The 20612-nt window shown below is 38.2% G+C and overlaps 1 protein-coding gene across 1 annotated transcript in view; it reads right to left on the bottom strand.

Moving 5' to 3' along the window:
- The window catches only part of LRMDA (leucine rich melanocyte differentiation associated), a 602786-nt gene that overhangs the window by 128593 nt on the left and 453581 nt on the right, over window positions 1-20612 (bottom strand). The gene's annotated exons all lie outside the window — the stretch shown is intronic.

Below are 20612 nucleotides of genomic sequence, written 5' to 3'. Positions count from 1 at the left end.
GGGAGGAACTCTGTGAAGGAAGGAAAATTTCCCTCAGAGTTCTGATGGAGTTAAGGTCTTATACAGCCAAGTAACAAGATGTCAAGGTGCAAATTGTTGCAAAGATGATGAGCCTTTTGTAGCAGAATTGACAAAAATTAATTTCCCCATCACTCAGAGAGCACAATCACAAAGGAACAGTGCCACTCATATGCACCTACACAGGTTCACAAGACAAAGAGCCAGATTGTACAGCTTTTTCTTGTCATTTGAACTACAATTTGAAGCAAAACTAAGACTTTCTCCAGATCATTGGGTGCTGGTTTTGGCTTTGTGTTTTTTTTTTTTTAATGTTACAAAGTTACACTCTTAACCTTAACCGGAGGTCTAAGTTCTGATCAAACACAAAGCGTGGAGGGTGGGAAGCCTGAAGGACAGTTGTTTTCATTTTAAGGGCTGTTGTTTTCATTTTCTTTTGAAGAGTCAGCTTGGTTTATTTTAGACCTTTTCCTCAGAGTTATGCTAGTCTGACATGAGTTGTGAACTCTTCTAATGACTGCTTCAAGACATTTTTTTTCTTGCTGGAGAGGGAGAGAGAGAGAGAGAAGAAAAAAGGAAAACAAAAAACAAACACAAAGTCTAGGAGATAGATGGCTCATGGTGTTTGGAATAATCTTCAAATAGTATACAAGAAAAAAGTATTTTCCATTTAGCAAAGAATAATAAAACATTAAGTACCCCTCACCGACTGTCCCTGCTTCTAAAGGAGATAGATGTTTGTCCGAATAAAGACTGTGAAACATGCTTAAAAACATTTTTACTATCTTTCTGATCTTGCATTTCTGAAATTAGTTATGAAAGCCGTTCAAGAACATCAGACAATACGAGGTCATTTTTACTTTAGCTACTAACAAATAATCAGGTAGTACTTACACTTCCCTCTTAAACGGAGAAAACTGCACTTTTCATTTTTAAAGAAATGGAAATGGCCATATAAGAAAAAAAAAAAGGGACAAAAAGTAGATCCAAACTATACAACTACACAGCTGCAAAAATTTGGGAAAGCAGTATCTATCAAAAAAATCCTTCCCGAAACCTGAGGACAAAATTTCCAAGAAAAAATGCTTTTATTCATTAACTACATTATAATGCTAAACATTAAAGTACTTTTTGTGCACTTTCTGTGCAACTGATAAACTTATTTATTATTATTATTACTATGATTATTTGACATATCATCTGCAGTTCAACACAAAGTTACTCAGTAGGCTTTGACTATCCAAAGGTACACTGAGCATCCACTGAATGTTTTGGGCATTCAGAATTTCTGGAAGAATTTGTGAAATCCTTAATAGAAATCTGGAAAAAAAATTTATTTGGGAAGAGCTGCAGAATTCTGTGCATTTGACAATTAGTACAACTAAATTGAGATATTTAAATATTTTAGAGGGAAAAAATAATGTGGAGATTACTTCACAGATCATAGAAAAGCGTTCTTTACTATGTCTCTCCTTAGGAAGTAGGGAAAAAGGAAACTTTCATATCCTGCATCATATTTACATGTAGGATCCTTCTGCTTGTCAGAATAAGTATATAATTCAGCTTAACAATATTTTTCTAAAAGAACAATTTGGCTGGAATTTTATTAAACCATCCTCTCCTCAGACGATAGTCACGAGAGTCATCAAAAATAATTGCACTTACCAAAACACAATATAAATTTCAAATCTTATTAACTGAACTCCTACCAACGACATTTTATTTTCCCCAAACAAAGGAAAAACTTCAAGAAAGAGAAACATATGAGCACAAAATCATGCAATCCTTTCCCAACACTACCGTTTAAGGTAGAGAGAGAAAAAAAGAGTGACTAAATAATTGAGCAAAACCTACACATTCACTTCTAATGATGTCACATTTAAGTTCAGTCAAAATTCAAAACCTGAAAACCATGAAGGTCTATAATGCAGTATTTAATTCAAATCTATACAATACCAAAAGCATCCCAACTTTGACTTGTAGTCCTCATTCCTAAACTACAAGATGGCTACAGAGGGTTCATGCTACTAAAGTTCTTGAAGACTGATGTAAACCTACAAGGCTGTATCCCTAAGGCTCCAAGCAAAATCAAATTACATCGATACCCACAGCTCAAAGTACTATACTTTCCTTGTTGCCATCCCTGTGAAACCTTCTCCTCCTCCTCTGCTCTTTAATCTTCTCATTTGCCCACCTTTGGGTACTTTACTATGATATGGGCATTAATTCTGCCAGGAAATTTTTATTTAAACAACGTTTAGTGGAAGTCCAATTCCCACACATGCAACCTCTGTTTTATAAGACACGAAGTAAGCCCCTAAGAAGTGAAATACACCCAGATACTTGGGTATCTTCCTAGCTGAATAAGCACAACTGAACTTGCCGTAAGGAGAAAACAGAGAAAGGAAAAACAAGAAATATCATCTTAGTCACATCTAAGGTTTTGGCAAATGCTCATTTCTTGTGAGTTGAAAACACATTTGTTCCAGATATCACATGGAACACTTTATTTCTTTTAAAGGTTTTAGCAACGTTATTAAAGCATAATTAAACTACAGTAATAGTATTGAATAAATTGGATAAAATCATCAGAGTGCCTCATCTTTTCCTTTTCCGAGCACAGTTATTACATTTAACAAGGCACTTATATGATGAGATCATACGATTATCATCACTGTCTATGTAGGCTGTGAGATCACCTCTGAGTACCAGTAACACTCCCATGCCTTCACTAGGTAACCATTATCCACAGACAGAAAGGATAATAAGCATCCACCTTCTTATCCAGAAGGGATAAGACAGCATCCACCCCAGCGACCTAGGAGGTAAAATGTAAAATCATAGAAGGCTCGGGGTTGGAAGGGACCTTTACGGGTCATCTAGTTCAACCACCATCCCTTCATGTTAGAGAAGACCCTCATGCAGAAGTAGAAGATAATACAGTACGTAACCGCCATTTAGCAACGACATTGAAAACAGGAGTCCTGGCAGAAAAGCAAGAAAAACATGGAATAAGAAACTACTAATGTGATCAGGATCAATTCAATGAAGACCTCTTAAGACTCATTAGTGTCCTAACGCCTCAAGTAAAATATACCAGAGATTAATTGGAAGTAACACAGGTAATGTCGTTCTTTATGAAGAATTAAAACAATGAGTTGATAGAAATGGCGGGTCAGGAGCTCAACATGAGATTGCAATGTGCACTTGCAGCCCAGGAAGCCTACTGCATCCTAGAATGCATCAGAAGTGTGACCAGCATGTTGAGGAAGGGGATTCTCTCCCTCTATTCTGCTCTCAAGAGACCCCACTCGGAGCCCTGCATTCAGTTCTGGAGCTCTTAGCACAGGAAAGACAGGGAGCTGTTGGACCTAGTCCAGGGGAGGCCACGGAGATGATCTGAGGGCTGGAGCACCTGCCATACAAAGATAGACTGAGAAAGTTGGGTTGTTCAGCCTGGAAAAGAGAAGGCTCTGGGGAGACCTTAGAGCAGCTTCCAGTACTGAAAAGGGCTCCAGGAGAGCTGGGGAGGGGCGCTTGAACAGAGAGTGCAGGGATAGGATGAGGGGGAGAATGGGTTTCAGCTAAAAGAGGGGAGTTCGAGATGAGAACTTAGGAAGAAATGTTTTCCTGTGAGGGTGGGGAGGCCCTGGCACAGGTTGCCCAGGGAAGTCGTGGCTGCCCCATCCCTGCAGGTGTTCAAGGCCAGGCTGGATGGGGCTTTGAGCAATCTGATCCAGTGGGAGGTGTCTCTGCCCATGGCAGTGGGGCAGAACTGGCTGGGTCCCTTCTAACACAAACCATTCTGTTATTCTATCAGATGCTCATACCTACCTTCTGGATGGTAACTGCATTCCACCAAAGAACACTAGTTTGAGGTAAGGTAACGTAATACAAATCACCACGTCTGGAAATATTGTTGTGAGCTGAACAATCTTGTTTTGATTAATTATTCAGTATGGCAAAATTACAGCTTGTTTAAAGGAGCATAAGCAATCTTTCAGAATGCTTCACTTGGTTCTTTATGCTTAAAAATAATTCATTCCAGGTGTAACTTTACTTAATTAAGAAGCAGTACCCCATCTTTCTCCATTTGAGCGGAGAAATTCAAAACTACAAAACAAATTACACAAATAAAAAATTGGCATTCTCGTCCTGAGCTTTGACACAGAGTGTGTGAGCTAAAACAAAAGGGGAGGGGAAGCAGGGGAGATATACCACCAGAAATTCCTTTCACCACTCGAATTAATGGAGAAGCAATACTTTAGGCAGTTGATGTAATTTGAGTTATACTGTTAATCACCAGTATTCCTTCACATTGCATAGTGTTTGTTTTTGTTGTATTTTATGTTCTTCTAGCACTGTCAAAGGCCCTTCTCTCTTTTTCTGAGCCAATGAGAAGACAAGGCAGAGAGGTCCATGAGGACTGCAACATGGTGACATCCTTACAGGAACCACAACAGGACTCTGCCATCATGGCAGGAACATTACCCCCAGAACCTCTCAGGAATTAGATGCTCAGGCTGGATCAGACTGCACAAAGTTAGGTTGGCCTCAACTTTTATATCTTTTCTAAACTAATTTTTTTAATATATTTCTCAGTGAGGCCCTGGGAAGCACCTTCTCTGAAAACCTGAGGAGGTGACAAACTGTGGAAGGAGAGTCATAGGAGGAGGAGACTGGTGCACATACAGAACCATTGGGTATAGTCTTGAGTGCACATGAATACTGTCTTTTCCTCAGAAAGTTCAGATCAAAGTGACTGATCATCCTGCTACTGATACCTATGAATGACAGGAAAAAAATATTTGCTGATTAGCATTAAAACAAATAGGAAAAAGTTACAATTAAATTTCTTCCCAGAAAAAAGATACTAGTAGGAAGAAAAAAAAGTAGATCAGCTTAGGGAGACGGAACAAAAATATCCTTCCAAATAACTTTAACAATGTTGGAGTTTTGTTTAATTTCAGTGTCTTGAACCATGAGAAACTTCCTACAGTCAGACACAGAGTAACCCATATGAACTCAGAAAAGGCAGGACAGTGTTTGCTTATTCTCTATGAGTTTAAGCTATAACCTATTTATCACTTTAGATAGCACTGTTAGAATATTTTATTCATTATATTATTTATTATATTTCATTTTTAATGTTACCAGATTTTTAAAGTTGTTTATCAATACAACATTTGCTAGGAACCCTATAGTTAAAACAAAATTAACTGTGAACAAATTAAAAAGTTGAAATATTAGGCTTTCATTAATATGCTTTTTCTACCATATTCCCCTAATATTATATCTAAGTCATTAACAAATATGCACCTAGAAGGATTTGCCAAAGGATTATGCAAATTAATATGGCCTACTTAACACTTGATTTACTTTGTCACTGTTATGAGCCCTATGTGACAACCCTATCCACCTGAACAAAGACAACTGACAAAGATAAGGAAACAGGCAAAAGATTGTTAAAAGAAGACATTCCAGAAAAGAAAAAAGGCAAGACTGAATTGCAGTCCTCTTGTAAGAATACTTTGCAGCTACTTTAAACAGATTTAATATAAACCAACATTCCACAATTACAGCTCAGAATACCACTGTCTTCAGATCATTTCTTTCTCGCTCCATGTAGAAAAATATGCTCCCAAAGAAGTACTTAAAGCACAGTATTTAAGGATAAATTGAAATGTTCACTTATGAAATCAGGACTTGGATATATTGCTGTTAATGAGGAATGTAAGGTACATTCCATAAAATTCAAATATATATTTGATCATGGAATGAATTGGTTATTACTGTACAGGTAAATTCCTATTTAACTTATAATTTAATAGAGTGGATCTTTAAAATAATTACCTGCCATTCTATTGCCCCGGCCTCCCTATCTTGTTTCTGAATTGTCTTCATCTGAAGGTTCTCCAAACACATTTCATAACCAAATTTTCTGAAATAGTTTTTCTGAAATAGTAGGTTTTTTAATCCTACTAAAGAAGAAAAAAAAAGTGCAAAATCTAACATGATATTGATTTACGTTTGAAGATTAAATTACTTAAACAACTGACAATAATATATAATAATATATATTAAAAGAATACCAACATAGCCCTAAAACTGGCTATTCATAGACAAACTCGGAGATTAAACATAAGCTTAGTAGACTTCGAAACATTTGTAAAGCGTGAAAATCCACACTTCAATTCTGCTCTATTTTGATGCACTGCTATATGAGTTCTGTGATTGATGAAAAAAATAATTACTCTCAACTCTACTTTGTCAGAGAGAACAGAATCAAAACAGAAAGGAAATTTCAAAACCCAATTAAGCAATCACTATCAATTACACTGTGTTAAAGTCACCCCTATAACTACTTCAAGCCACAATGAACTCTGCACAATCTCCTTTTTCCCATCTGCCAGGGATTCGGTAGTAACACAAAAAAATTATTGCTTGGCAATGAAAATACTACCCAGGATTTTTGACCCTGCAACGGACTTCCACTCAACTTTTGGCTATTTAAATGACTATAGTGGAACAGATTATCTTCTTATACTGGAGAACTCAACTCCTAGAAGGTGCTTAGAAAAAATTAAGACCACCAGGAGGGTAAATTTCAATATGATATCGTCTTAGAGATCAACTAGCTATAGCGGAACTTAGCAAAAGTGATCATAGAATGGTTTGGGTTGGAACAGACCTTAAAGCCCATACAGTTCCAACCTCCCTGCCATGGGCAGGGACACCTCCCACTCGATCAGGTTGCTCCAAGCCCCATCCAACCTGGCCTTGAACACCTCCAGAGATGGGACAGGCACAGATTGCCTGGTCAACCTCTGCCAGTGCCTCGCCACCCTCACAGGAAAATATTTCTTCCTGAGATCTCATCTCAATCTCCCTTCTTTTAGCTTAAAATTGTTCCTCCTCATCCTATCCCTGCACTCCCTGATAAAGAGCCCCTCCCCAGCTTTCCTGTAGGCCCTCTTTAGGTACTGAAAGGATCTTCAATGACAGTGTATAGGAAACAATAAGAGTTACATTGGGTTCATGCAAATTTTCATAGGGCACAGAGCAAATCAGAAATGAACGACAAGCTGAATAAGAGTACAAAAAATAAGCAATAGATCTGATGTGTATGTTGTACTGCTCCTCAGCTTCAGTAGTAAGTGGCAATCTTCAGGGATGATTGCTTTCAACACATTAACTTTGACCTCAAATAGCAGAGATAAAACATTACAAGAAAGGCAAGAATGGGAATTCTAAAAATCTGTAGAATTAGCATCTACTAACCCTGTAAAATAAACTCTCAGTTCCTAGACCCTTAATGTAAATCTGTGGCCTTTCAGAGCCTATAAGTCACCAGAAGTTTCATTTAATATTTTCAGACAAAGTCTAAATAAGACTAAGCAATAAAACCTATAATTATGAGCCATAAAGTAGAAATAAGCATGATGCAGTGTCCAAACAAAATAATAATCACGTGTGTGTATTGCGATGGGAGGAAATAGGGCAGTAAAATGAATTACCAGGCTTCAAGCCATGAAGCCAGAGAGTTCTGCAATGCAACAAAGGTTTAAGGACACTTTGTTGATTTACTCTGTGACAGGCTGACACTCTTGTAAGCATAATGCTCAAAAGCTCATTTCAGCAGTTTTAAGCAGCACGGCACTTTTTCCTGATTTATGGCTGGTTTTATGGTAGTTGGAAATGGACATCGTCATTGTGGCCATAGTTTGAAATGAAGTTAAGTGATGTCCTTGATGCAGACCTAGTGTCAAAAATGAAAACTAGGAACAAAATGAAAATGATTAAATACACTTCGATAATTTAGCCCAGTAGGAGAAAGGGCAAGGGGAAAAGATGATTCGTAGTGCAAGCAAAGATTACGTTCTTTGGAGAAGTAAATTCAAGACTGGTAATACATAATGGTCAAGTTTTTGGAGGTCAGCAGTCAAAGCCACTGTACGACTGGCTCACAATTATTACAGTAGAGGCATTAAATTGAAGTTACAAATATGCTTTCTGTTTGCTTGTTTTCGTTAACCACACTCAGTTCTCATTTGCTCCCTCAGCCTTTCCAGAAAGGAACAGTCAGATCAGGATACACATTAGGCTCACAAATTCAGAGCAGGCAACTTCTTAAGATTTCACTATGTAAATTAACAGCTTTTGAATCGGAGCTCATGAAAGGGTCATGGAAGAGATCAGGCAAGTCAGAAATAAATATTTGTGTTTAGTTCGCTTGTTTTTCCTCGTGAATTTACTAAAAAATACTCAATAAACTTACACTGAAACCATCTTTGAAAGTTACTCAGTATCAGCCAGCGAATCCATTTAAAACAAGAGGATTAGAATACCAGACAAGTCACAGTCACAGTGCAGTTAACAGGAACTAGTAGTTGCTTAATCCATTACCTGTGAACTTCAGTATTTTTTTCAGATTCAAAACATTCCCAGTACGAACACAAGTCTAAGAGACGGAGGGAACATTTCAGTCAGGGAAAAATCATGATCCACATGAAAGCTGTGGAAGTTGAGAAGTGTGCAACCGCCTAAAATGACTTAAGGGATAACTGTCACTGGAATTAATACAGTTTGAACATTTCAAAACTACAACAGATTCCTTTCCACTTCGAAGGCTGTCTGCTTCCTGCTGTGAAAGCTTAATGTCTCTCTAGCTGATGAAGAGTTGTGGCTGCTTCAGTATACAGTTGAGTAACAGCTTGTTTAATGGATTGGAATGGTCAACAAGTGTCAGAGATAGGAGCATGAAAGGTTAAGTTAGGAGCAGGGTATTTAGTCCCTTTTCTGCTGATATGCTGCCAATTACCCCCAAGAAAGAATGGTGAAGGCCAACAAGATGAGAACTTTTAAATTCACAGTCTGCAGAAAATCATAATAAAGTAAAATACAATGTAAAAACAAAAAGCTCACAGGACATCCTATTGCAGAAGGAGCTCACAGCTCCACAGTTCTTGCTGTTTCATTTGTACAATAGCCCACCTGGGTTCATGAGAGATATTTTTTTAAATGTTAGGGAGTAAAGCGAAATCTAAGCTGGTAAAAATTGCTGCATATAAGGCATTCCTTAAGCTTCCTTATGTAGCTATGGTTAACCTTCAGGAATTCACAAGAAAACACCAGTTGAGGGTACTTCTCTTGACTAATATCCTACACTGACTTCCAAATAAGCTACTGCAGTGCAACTCTAAAATAAAGCAAAGTTAGAAAACAGCTATTCAGTTATGCGAAATACTAAATATAGGAGGATTCTATTCAATATCAAATAAAAAAAGCACACAGATTGCTTCTTTTTTTTTGCTTCTACACTTGCACTTCTACGTGATTTACCCACTATAGCTTTCAAATACTTCACAATGTTCCTGGAAAGACAAGGCAGTATTTCATAACATCATGTTTCTGTTGAAATCAGTATTCATTTATTTATTTAAGAGTGTATTTATCAGAAGATATATTCAAGAATTCTGGCTGAATCAAAAGAACTATTTGTGTTGTCTAATAAAGTGAACTTTAAACTGTATACAGAGCAAAGAAATGTTCTGCAAACTCTAACAAAGAGCCATTCAGTATGGTGCACTCTTTATCCAGAAACTACTCTGGGTGTGCACTATACAGATACAGAGAGTAAAACAAAGTCCTGCAACTCTCAGTTAGCAAACGCCTATGGGAGGACATCGAGTCTTCAGCACCAGTTGCTTTGCTCTACACATGCCGATGCACTTACCAACACGGACACAGCACGCCAGCTTCATTACTGGAAAAGAAACTTAAGTATTCTACTGTGATGCACGCTTAGATGTTCTTTGAAGACAGAAAACCATTAACCATTGCCTCCCTTTTAACACTTCAGGACCAAATAGCTTCGAAAGTCCAATTCCTTCCACACAGATGCCAATATGAAACAAACAAAACCAAGTACCTCTCGTCCTTTCTTTAACTGAGGACTTCCTACATCAAGCATTACTTCACTAGAAACTATAAAGTCACCGTCAGCTGTGGTTAAATCCAAATGAACACTTACTTCACTTAGAATAAATATTACAATAAAATGGACTTAACAGGGCAAACATTTGAAGCCAGCCTTGTTAGGAATAGAGTTTTCACCTACAGTCGGAGATCAACAGCCAAGGAGTACAACTACAAAGATAGGAGCTTGTTGCCCTTCCAAATTTTAAAGCTTTTAATGGGTGAACTGCAAAAAGAAAGAAGAGGAAAATCTAAATTTTCTGTCTTGGCAGAGCTTGGAGTATAGGACTTTTTAAAAAAGCTTGTGATATAATCAAACCAAAGAGAAGCAATGAGACCAATGAATCTCTGTACTCAATAACACAGCCGAAACGTGGATCATAGATTCACAATATGAGACAAGTAAAATCTAGACCTTAGGTTTCATTTTATTGCTTGAATTTTAGAAGTGCTGCAATCAAACTAAGCTTCATATCTGAAACCTAAACTTCAGTTCTGACAAAAATGGAGCAGGAAGTATGGCTGCTCAGGTGCTAACAAGACAGCTTAGAGTGCTGGGGTTTGTGAAATTGCCATTTCTGTACATCATCGCCACACAAAAATATTGGGATTTTCACATCTGACTTCAAATCGAGTACTCATTAGTCATCTCAATGGCTTATAAATTCAAAATATACCAAAAACTAGGATACAGGGGAAGCATTGTTATCCAGACAACATAGAAACCTGGAATGGTTTGGATTGGAAAGGACCTCAAAGCCCACCCAGTTCCACTCCCCTGCTACGGGCAGGGACACCTCCCACCGGATCAGGTTGTTCAAAGCCCCATCCAAGACGGCCTTGAACACCTCCAGGGAGGGGCCAGCCAAGAACGCTGTGGGCAACCTGTGCCAAGGCCTCACCACACTTACAGGAAAACATTTCTTTTCATATATAGAGAAAGAGAGACCACATAGTAAGAGGCAGAAACGAGTACAAGAAAGAGAAAACATGTGGAAGAGCAAGAAGGTGTGAGAGAGGAGAGGGAAGACAAGCAAAAGTAAAAGAGAGAAAGCAAGCAGGCGAGCGAGAGAGCACATGAGAATGAGGAAGAGCAAGAGCATGCGCAATATGGTGAAAGTGAGAGAGGAGGGAAGAGGAAAGGGGCCAGGTGGGGAAATCAATGTGTGGGAGGGAGAGAGGGGAATGGCAAGAGAAGGCAGGATAAAACACATTTGAGAGAAAATAAGTTATTTTCATAAAATCAAATTGAAAGTTTGCCCGGTAGAACCAGATATAAATTATACATCATCTTTATCCAAATCTCAGTACCTTAATGATCTTCTTTGCTTGTGGCATGCAGCCAAAACAATGAACCGAGTCCTGTGACCCTGACCGATCAGTACTTAGCATTTTACGGAGCTTTACACACTGTGTATTTGCTTTATTTCAACTCAGTATGGTTTAGATCCAGCCTTTTTTTAGTAATCTGAATGTAGTTCAATCCATTATATTTTTATTTGATTAAATTCATAATGTTGTTACGTTTTATTCAGTTCAGTACCCTTTCTAATCAATTCTTTTATCTGCTTTATTCAGTTCATTACAATCTATATATTATGCTATGTTTTATTTATTTCAGTACGAGGTGTATCAATTTTGCTCTATGTTACATTAAGCCCTCTGCATGTTGCATTCATTTTGTCACGTGTTTGTAGCTGTTTTGGTACAGTTTTACATCCTGTTTCTAATTTTTTTTAGAGCATTTGTGTGGATTAACATGACTTGTTTTTCATCTGCTCCTGCATTCATTTTCTGTAAGCTATCTCATATTTAATGAGCAGTGAGGTAAAATATAATGTGTTTACTGTTAATAAGCATGAACATGTACAATTTAGTGATTCCTAGAAGACACCACAGTGAGCTGTTGAATTAATTTGACTTGCGTCTGAATTTCTAAATGTAATATTCAGTGGGAGTTAAGACTATAATGTTTCTTTTGAAAACTATACGAGACCAGAATAGACTCCTATACATTATATTTCACCTTCATATTTTCTATGCTTTTTCATGAATTTAAGGAAGAAGAAATGGAATTCCATTTCCTAAGGAAATAAACAGTGAACTCTAAGCATTTAAAGAATGTAACTCCTAATTTAAAGAACATAATCCCAGCTAATCAGGATGCATGATTTTCAAACAGTTCTATGTTTTTTAGCTTCTAGATTTTAAATAGCAGCAAAATGCAGATTCCTTCTGGTTTTCTGTATTTGTTTAGTTGGGGGTGTGCCATATTTGAGAGACAATTTGCACATTTGAAAAGAAGAAACTAAATCTCTGCCTCTTTTTATCAAAAGATTCTAGCAATAATTTGACTCAGAAGACTGGTATAAGAAATTATTAGCTATCAAAAATATAACTAAAAACTATGGTACTAATAATGAAAATCAGCATAAAATCAAAATTAATTTGCTATATAAGCAGAAGATGAACTTTAGCCTTATCTGCAGCTATGTCCCTGGAGCTGGGAATGAAGAGATGGACTGCAAGACCATAAGACTCTTAAAGCAGAAGCTGCTTTTTTCCTATGTCTTTGCATAAATAAGAAACACTTGCAGCAATTACCTCTATCATGTTACCCTGATGACAGAGATCATTAAATGTGCTAGGAACCACTGCAGGAATGACCTTACTCCATCTATAGATCCACAGAGGCTCTTGTTCCCTGGTTGCTCAACATCTGAAAAGCCACATTACAGTACAGACCCACATTCCTCCACGTGCTACTGTGCCAAGAAGCACGTTCACCTCCAGAGCTGCTGACCTGGATCATCCAAAAAATTGTCAGCCTCCCAACAGGGAAGGGATGACTTGAGCGTCTTTCTTTCCTCACTTTGTATGATACCTTTCCTCTCCTATTTCAGAGAATTACTGTATGATCTAACTGTCAAGAGAAACGGAGAAAGGGCAAGTCCTTAAAGAATATCTACTGAGTTTCAATTTCCATTCTAAACTCAGTTGGTGAAAGTTTGCAAGACAACGTCAGCGTACAAAAAGCAGAACAAATTCCAGCAGTTCAGATTTTTCAGGCTTCTACAACGTTTCAGACGTTGCAGCAAATAATTTAATGGGCCTTTAACTATGGGAGATTGTTTTACACCTGTGCGAAGGCTCAGCACAAGGATCATGTACAACAGAGAACTGGGGTTTTGCTTGAGAGTTTAAATAATCCTCAGGTCTCATGCTGCCACAATCTTCATAGAAATTAGCATTTTCTATTCAAGACAAGTAACATCGTATTTCCAAAGTTTTCCTATCTCAGAAAGGTGAAGAGGTGAGGGAACAGAAACTTCTTTTTACAACAGACACATAAAAGCACTCCAAATAATACCTGCTTATTTTTCAAATAATATAAAAACCTTGCTTTAGCTCAATCAACTTATTTTTCAGCTACAGATTTACATTTTTAACACATCTTAAGTGTGTTTAAGAGTATCACACAGACTGTACATTGCATTACACTGTTCAGAAATGTTGGCACTAAGAGTAAAGCACATCTGGAGTTACTCTACTGCGCTCACTCCAGTTTTGCACTGAGCAACCAAGAGCTGGGGCTGCGCATGTTATTTATTTGCCTCCAATATTAGAATATAATGTGCAGCGCTGATGAGACACTTGGGACTGTGTAACATGATACCCACGTTCTGGGATAACACTAATGAATCTGATCTTAAATATATGTATTTTTAATATGTGCATGTGCTTGCATAAACACACAATCTGCAAGCTCCTACTCTGTGCATCAGTTTTCAAACTAGGGCAAAAATTTTCACAGCTGACATCCAAACCACTCAAACATAATTTATAATGGAAATGCTGACACCAAGCTAACTGTGGTGGCACGAACAACACTAATGTAAAACAAAAAGCAAAGGTTCCTCAAAATAAAAACAAGCTCAACACTCAGATTAAAATATTATGAACCTGAAATAATTTTATTGATGAGTATATTCTGTGAACTCTAATAATTCAAGAAGAAGGACTTTAGGAGTCATGACTTTAAATTTTTCTTTGGAGAATTCAGATTGTGCAGGCTGTCTTGTCTAACAGCTCTTATTTCTATTTGCAAAACCTATATGCCTTTTTTTACAGTGTGCATCGAGGCTATTGGTATGCAGAGACACATTCTAATATTGTCCCCCACAACAAAAGCCATCATTTTGGCAAAAGGAGACAGGAAAATCTAACACTCTCCTACCATGACCAAGATGGTAAGAACGGCTGCGGTTGCCAAATACGATACACAAAACATTTAATTTATAATAGTTAGAACTTGGCCCTTGACCAAGCCCAAAGAACTATGTCTTATTTCACTTGCTCTTGAATATGTCTCTTTCAGAGATAAATGACTGTGCTGTTTGCCAGTTCTCTCCTCTGTTTGGCGTTTTGTTTAGCTCCGCTTGTGACAAGCCAAGAGTTGATGCATCTGCTTGAATGTGTAATATACATCTTTGGTCAACTTAGCTTTTTTCCTTGACAATATTATGTCAAACAATCACATCACAACTGGCTCTGATCTCTTTGTTGTTAGCTAATAAATTAAAGAGTATTTATTATCTGCAATCCTTTTTTCCCTTTTAATGGTGACACATTTGTGGTGAATTACAGGGCAGCTTTATAAACTAGGCTGTGGGCCAGTATCAGCCCCTGCGTTCATGTGAATGTTCCCTCTCCCACTTGGCCTCCCAGCCTGGTGGTAAATCAAGGCAGCTGTCACAGCACACTAAGTTAGTGTGCGTCATTGGGGAGAGCAGGAAGCGTTGGGGGTATAATTCTGTCCATCAAACTAATATGTTATATCAGTAGCTTTGTAATCTTCTGCTATAAGTTATGGGAAGTGACACCTAAGAATTCACTTTGAAAGCAATGTGTTCCTCAGACTTTAAGCCAAAACAGACCCAATCTGCAGCAAGAGTTCCTCTGTTTATACGAGCGGATTTGTAGCAGCTAGCCGCTCCGTCGCTATCAATGCCGCAGTATTTTACACATTCCACTGCAAGACTCTCTCTGTTTACAGTCTCTGCAGCAGAATTTGTAAACTTTTAAAACATGATTTCTTCCCTTCTTTTTTTTTTACCCTTGCTTTAACCTCCAGTAGCAGGATAGATAAATATACTCCTTGAATGTTATCATGACAAAGTGAACTCCTGACAGATAGGAATGAATGGGAGACCTATTTCCCTTGTCCATACCCCCTTCAACCTTTGCCTTGACAAATGTGGGAAATAGCTGCACAGGACAGGAGAAGAATACACACAGCACTATGATAGGAATGTCAGCTTTTTTTGTTACATGTTCACATGATACTGAAAGAAATGAGTGAAGATAACCTTAAATAGGAAGCGTGTTTTCTAAAGAGCTTCACAGAGATCCAATTCACACTGTATCTCCCCTGAAAAGAACAGCTTATTTTCAGTGACTACTTTTAATGCTTTTGAAGGCCAACAAAAGAGGAACTTGGACTCAATTAAGTGGTTTTGTGAGGTGTGATTTGATCTGAAAGAAGCCTATGGGGCATCTTCAAAGGGTCAAAACCAGATAAGCACGTCCCACAACCCCAACGCACTAAAATCAAAGATGTATGCTAAAGACATTAAATATCTGTACACTCTTTGCCAAACTATTTCAGAGAAGATTTAGTATTAAACCTCACGGAAGCGTGCTTTGATAGTCTTTGTAATCAATAGCAAATGTAAAATAAAAGCACTGGAAAAAAGTACTGTCTTCATCCTTAAATCTGCTTCCAGAGGCTGTTATAGTACAGAAAACACATCTTGGGAAAATCTAACATCACTTAGTCTTTACACACACAGTTCTATCATTGTCCTATCAAACATTGATCCAGCTTTCTATTGATGAATGCAGTTTACAGTAGATTTTAAACAGTTAGAGACACTTCTGACTCCATTAATCTGTGAATATACAAATACTGGTTAAACTCCCATCTCAATGTCAACTTGGAAATCAGGAATGATATTTCACAGGATCACATGGCACACCACACTGCCTAAAACCTTAAGAAATCTTGTGTTTCATAGCATCAGGTCTTGTTCACATGTCTTAAAAATTTGAAAATGCATGTGTCAGACTCAAACATTAATAAAATGAAACATTTTATCTTGAAAGTAATCTACTTAGAAACTTTCTTTCATCTGTTCATCCCAGATAATTAAAGAAGCACTGATCTGGGGCATTTCCTCTTTTATAATATTTCAAACTTTTCTTCTGGTTGTAGCCACCATGATCTGAATAAAACTGTCTAATTTTAAGAAGTCTAATTAAGCCTATAGTTGATGGGATTTAAAATTTAAAAAAAGATTCATTATGACGTGAGATGTGGGAAATTGTAATTAAAATCTTTGCACCCATCATCAGACCATACATCTGTGCAGTTGATAGTGAGACCCTAGGGTTTTCCAGTGCTATGCTTTTCATAGGGGATTTACTCTCTTGGCCCCTGTCTTGTAGTCTTGCCACCTGCACTTGCATCTCACTTTTTGTTTTCTAAAGTGAAAGGTCCCTCTGTCACTGCACAACCTCAGGCTTCATATGTCAAAAAAAGTATTTCCAATTCACTATTTATCTCTGATTGGAGGGGAAAAACAGAGCTTTGTAGAGATTCCAGGGCTAAACACCAAAAAAATCTCTATTATTTAGAAGGCTTCTGCATCGATGGTTATTTTGCTAGAAACCATGTGTCCATGATGCCTTCCACCACCTCTCTCCTTTACGTGGCCCTTTCAACAGGCAGCTGTATGCCAGCATTAAGATACCGCTTATTAGGTCTTGTTCTGTGCTACAAGGCTATCAAATGTTCACTATCACATGGCTATTTTCATTTGGGAAATGGATTATGAGAACTAACCATTCCCTCAATAAAGTAGCCAGCGATCTAATAGCCTAAAGAAACAAGAAACTTCATGTTTTTTCCACAGAAGGAGCTAAAAATTTAGTAGTTTTAGTCCCTCTTTGAGGAATAAATGCTGTGTAAAGACATTCTACAAATACCTCTGCTTAAGATAGACCATGAACCAGATGCTTCAAACACCAGGCATCAAGAATGCAGGGAAAACACCTCTGAATTTGAACAGCCCCCTAAGAAAAGTAAGCTAACGGTTAGAATTTGGAAACCATGCTCAAAGACGCAAAAGACACTTTTCTTCTCTCTATACCAGTTCAGCCTTCTCTGAAAAAACCTACCTGCAGCTGCTAAGGACTAAAGCTCAGGTAAAGTTACATGATGAAGCACTGTAAAATACCAAATCAAGCATTTGTGATATTTTTCGCAGCCAAAGGTACTTTTTCCCACCTGTGACTGCTGACTAAGGTGTTTGCTCTGAATACCTCAAGCACAGCCCTGCCAGTCTAGCCATTAACACATTCATTGTTCCCCACTGCTGAATAATAACTGTATTTCTCAAGTCACCTACAAAAAAATTATAGCAGTTGCACCAGGTTGGCCACCTGAGATTTGGCAATGAAAAAGCCTGTTCCTGTTTTCACGCGGACTCATGTAAAGCATATAAAAATTCATCCTGAGTTCAAAGTATATCAGAGAGACAGACTGTCAGTACACACAGCTAACATTTGGACTGAATCATCCATCACTGGCTAAGCACTCAGAAAACAAGGAAAACACATTTTATATAGACAGGGCAGAGTCCTGCAACTTCCCTGCTACACGACCTCCTATGACCAAATGTCACTGTCTTCATCAGAAAGTTGCTGGCTTTTTCCTTCCTCTTTGTGTACACTTGACAAGAAATTTTAAAGAGCACAGGAGAGCTGAACAGTCAAATTTCACTGAAAACGAGGACAAAGTGGACAGCTTATCCACTCAGCCTCTTCTGGAATTCCTTGCTTTAACTTCAATCAGCACAGGAAGGACATGGACAATAACTAGACTCTCTAGTCCACTCCCATGAGACCTCACCTGGAGGCCTGTGTTCAGTTCTGGAATCCTTAGCATAGGAAAGACAGGGAGCTGTTGAACAAGTCCAGAGGAGGCCATAGAGATGATCCAAGGACTGAAGCACCTCCCATACAAGGGCAAGCTGAGCTGGGGTTGTTTAGCCTAGAGAAGGTTCTGGGGAGACCCTAGAGCAGCCTCCCAGTACTAAAAGGGGCTACAGGAAACTGGGGAGGGGCTCTTGATCAGGGAGTGCAGGGATAGGATGCAAGAGAATGGTTTTTAGCTGAAAGAGGGGAGATTGAGATGGGTTTTAGGCAGAAATGTTCTCCTGTGAGGGTGGGAAGGCCCTGGCACAGATTGCCTAAAATGTGGTGGCTGCCCCATCCCTGGAGGTGTTCAAGGCCAGGCTGGACAGGGCTTGGAGAAACCTCACCCCAGTGAGAGGTGTCCCTGCTCATTGCGGGAGGTTGGAAGTGGGTGGGCTTTGAGGTGCCTTCCAGCCCAAACCATTCCATGATTCTATGATTTGGGACACTCAGAATTTAATTCCAAATGAAAGAGAGTATTTTCAAAATAATTAAGTACATCAGATAAGTGTAAGACTATGTCTGACACCAACATACACTAATCTGGTCCAGTGTTTTGAAACAAAACATTAAAATGGTTCCAGCTGATGCAGACTCCAAAATCCTAGTCCTTGAACACGCCCTTTGACCATGCACAGCTGGCCACACAGGTTATACTTGAAAGAACTTGTCCAGCTTTCTGTATTAAACAAGTCTCAATAATCTGCAGTGCAAGGTGACAACATACTAAAGCTTATCCTTGGCGGTATTACAAAGTTCAGTTACCTGTTAGGTATTTGGCTTTTCTAACTTAGCACTCATTGCTTTTCCTTGTCCTTTGTGGAAAGAGCAGAAAGAAAAGAAAGACAAAGAATGGAATATCTACCTTTTAGCACTAACCCAGGACTCCTGTCTGATTCTGAGCGAGATGCAAGAGTGTTAATTAAAAGGTAACTTCAAGGCATGTTATATGTGCCTTCCTAGAGAAGCAAATCTTTGCTTTTTTTACCCCTAATACAAGCAAAAAAATACCACCCGAGCTAAATATCCATTATATTTTGCATAGTTCGTTAACAATGGCAGCTCCTCTAGCTATTATATATATTTATTAAATCTAAAATCAAAAACAGTTATGTAAAGATTTGACAAGGTATTGTCAAACATTCAGTAGAAAATATTGTCATTTTTAAAAGGATCTCACATAAATAAAAATGTTTCCATATTACGTCTTTCTTTACCAGCTTGTCCACAATGATACTAATTTAAAAAAGAAACTGTCAATGAAAATTTCTTCAGCAGTGCTAATGTCTGAATTAGATACGAACATTTATACTACAAATTCATGATAAGAGATGACAATGTTCAGCACCACCAGTGAATAATTCTCAGGACACATTTCACTGCCATTTTCTAAATCTAGGTGGGGTTTTTCTACTATCATCAGGCTGAACAAATAGTTTACTTATTCAGTACTGATTAAGATTTTTCTCTTGTTAGGCATATGCATAGGCATTTAGTGATTTTCTTTTCAAAATCAATTACAAGCCCTGCTGGGGCCAGTTTCTCTTTCTTCTCTATTTTAAGTGAGGAAAAAAAACATGCGAGTTAGTTCTGTGTTGTAAATAATTGTCTTTTTCTCATTTAAACCCACCTTGTTTCAATCTTACACACTCTTTGAGACTGTAATACAAATGACAATCTCCTTTCCTTAATATAAACTGAAAGAACAAATATCAGCTGAGCTAATCCTTCACTTTGCAGCTCTTTTGTAGGCTAAGTGACGCTAAGTTAGCTTTTCTGTTCTTTAAGAAAGCCCAGCATGCTCAACAGGGTGAACAGTGCAGACTGGATCACAACTCTATCGTGAGTTTGGGGATTCTGATCCCTTCTGCTCCACCCTTTTGCCCAAATTTCAATTCTAGGAAAGCAAAACACGATCCCATGGTTTCAATCCAGTCAGACAGACAACAGGCTGACAAGACAGTGTGAAAAAGCACTCCCTGCTAAGTGCGGTATGAAGACTATTGAAACACCTTTTGGTTTTGGAGATGAGGTCCATTTTCTTCCACATATCTCCAAATCTCATTGCTGGCATCTGAATACAGAACAAATATATAGAACATATATAAATACATGAAAAGGCATCTGAATATAAACAGAGCTACACATCGCACTTGTAAACAGACTGGTTCTCTGGAAGTGTTTAATGAAGACACTGCCATTTTTTAGCTTTCTGAATCTTTACTGCTGTTTTAAATGGGACATAAGCAGCCTTGGCCTTTCGTGTCTGATGTCAGAGAAATGAAAAGGTCCAGCAATAACTGGAGTTTACATTGGCTGCATTTAGCAGTCCAGAATTAGATACACACTCTAGCCAGCGCACTATACATTCTTGAAGGCTTAAGATGTGACTCAAGTCCTCCTTGTGTGAAGAAAACAGATAACAGCTGGGAAACTGTAGAGCAGTTCCAACCGGGACTCCTGCTTCCTCATAGAGCCCTGGTCCATGAATTACAATTATAATATCTCCATGGTTGTCAAACAACTACTTACTTTAAAAACACCAGCTGTACTCTGCCGCCTCTTCTCCTTGCAAAACT

The sequence above is a fragment of the Cuculus canorus genome, chromosome 7 (genome assembly GCF_017976375.1).
Source record: "Cuculus canorus isolate bCucCan1 chromosome 7, bCucCan1.pri, whole genome shotgun sequence".
In the NCBI taxonomy this organism is placed as follows: Eukaryota; Metazoa; Chordata; class Aves; order Cuculiformes; family Cuculidae; genus Cuculus; species Cuculus canorus.
The sequence above is the reverse complement of the archived record's forward strand: the minus strand, read 5'-3'. Positions and strand labels throughout refer to the sequence as shown.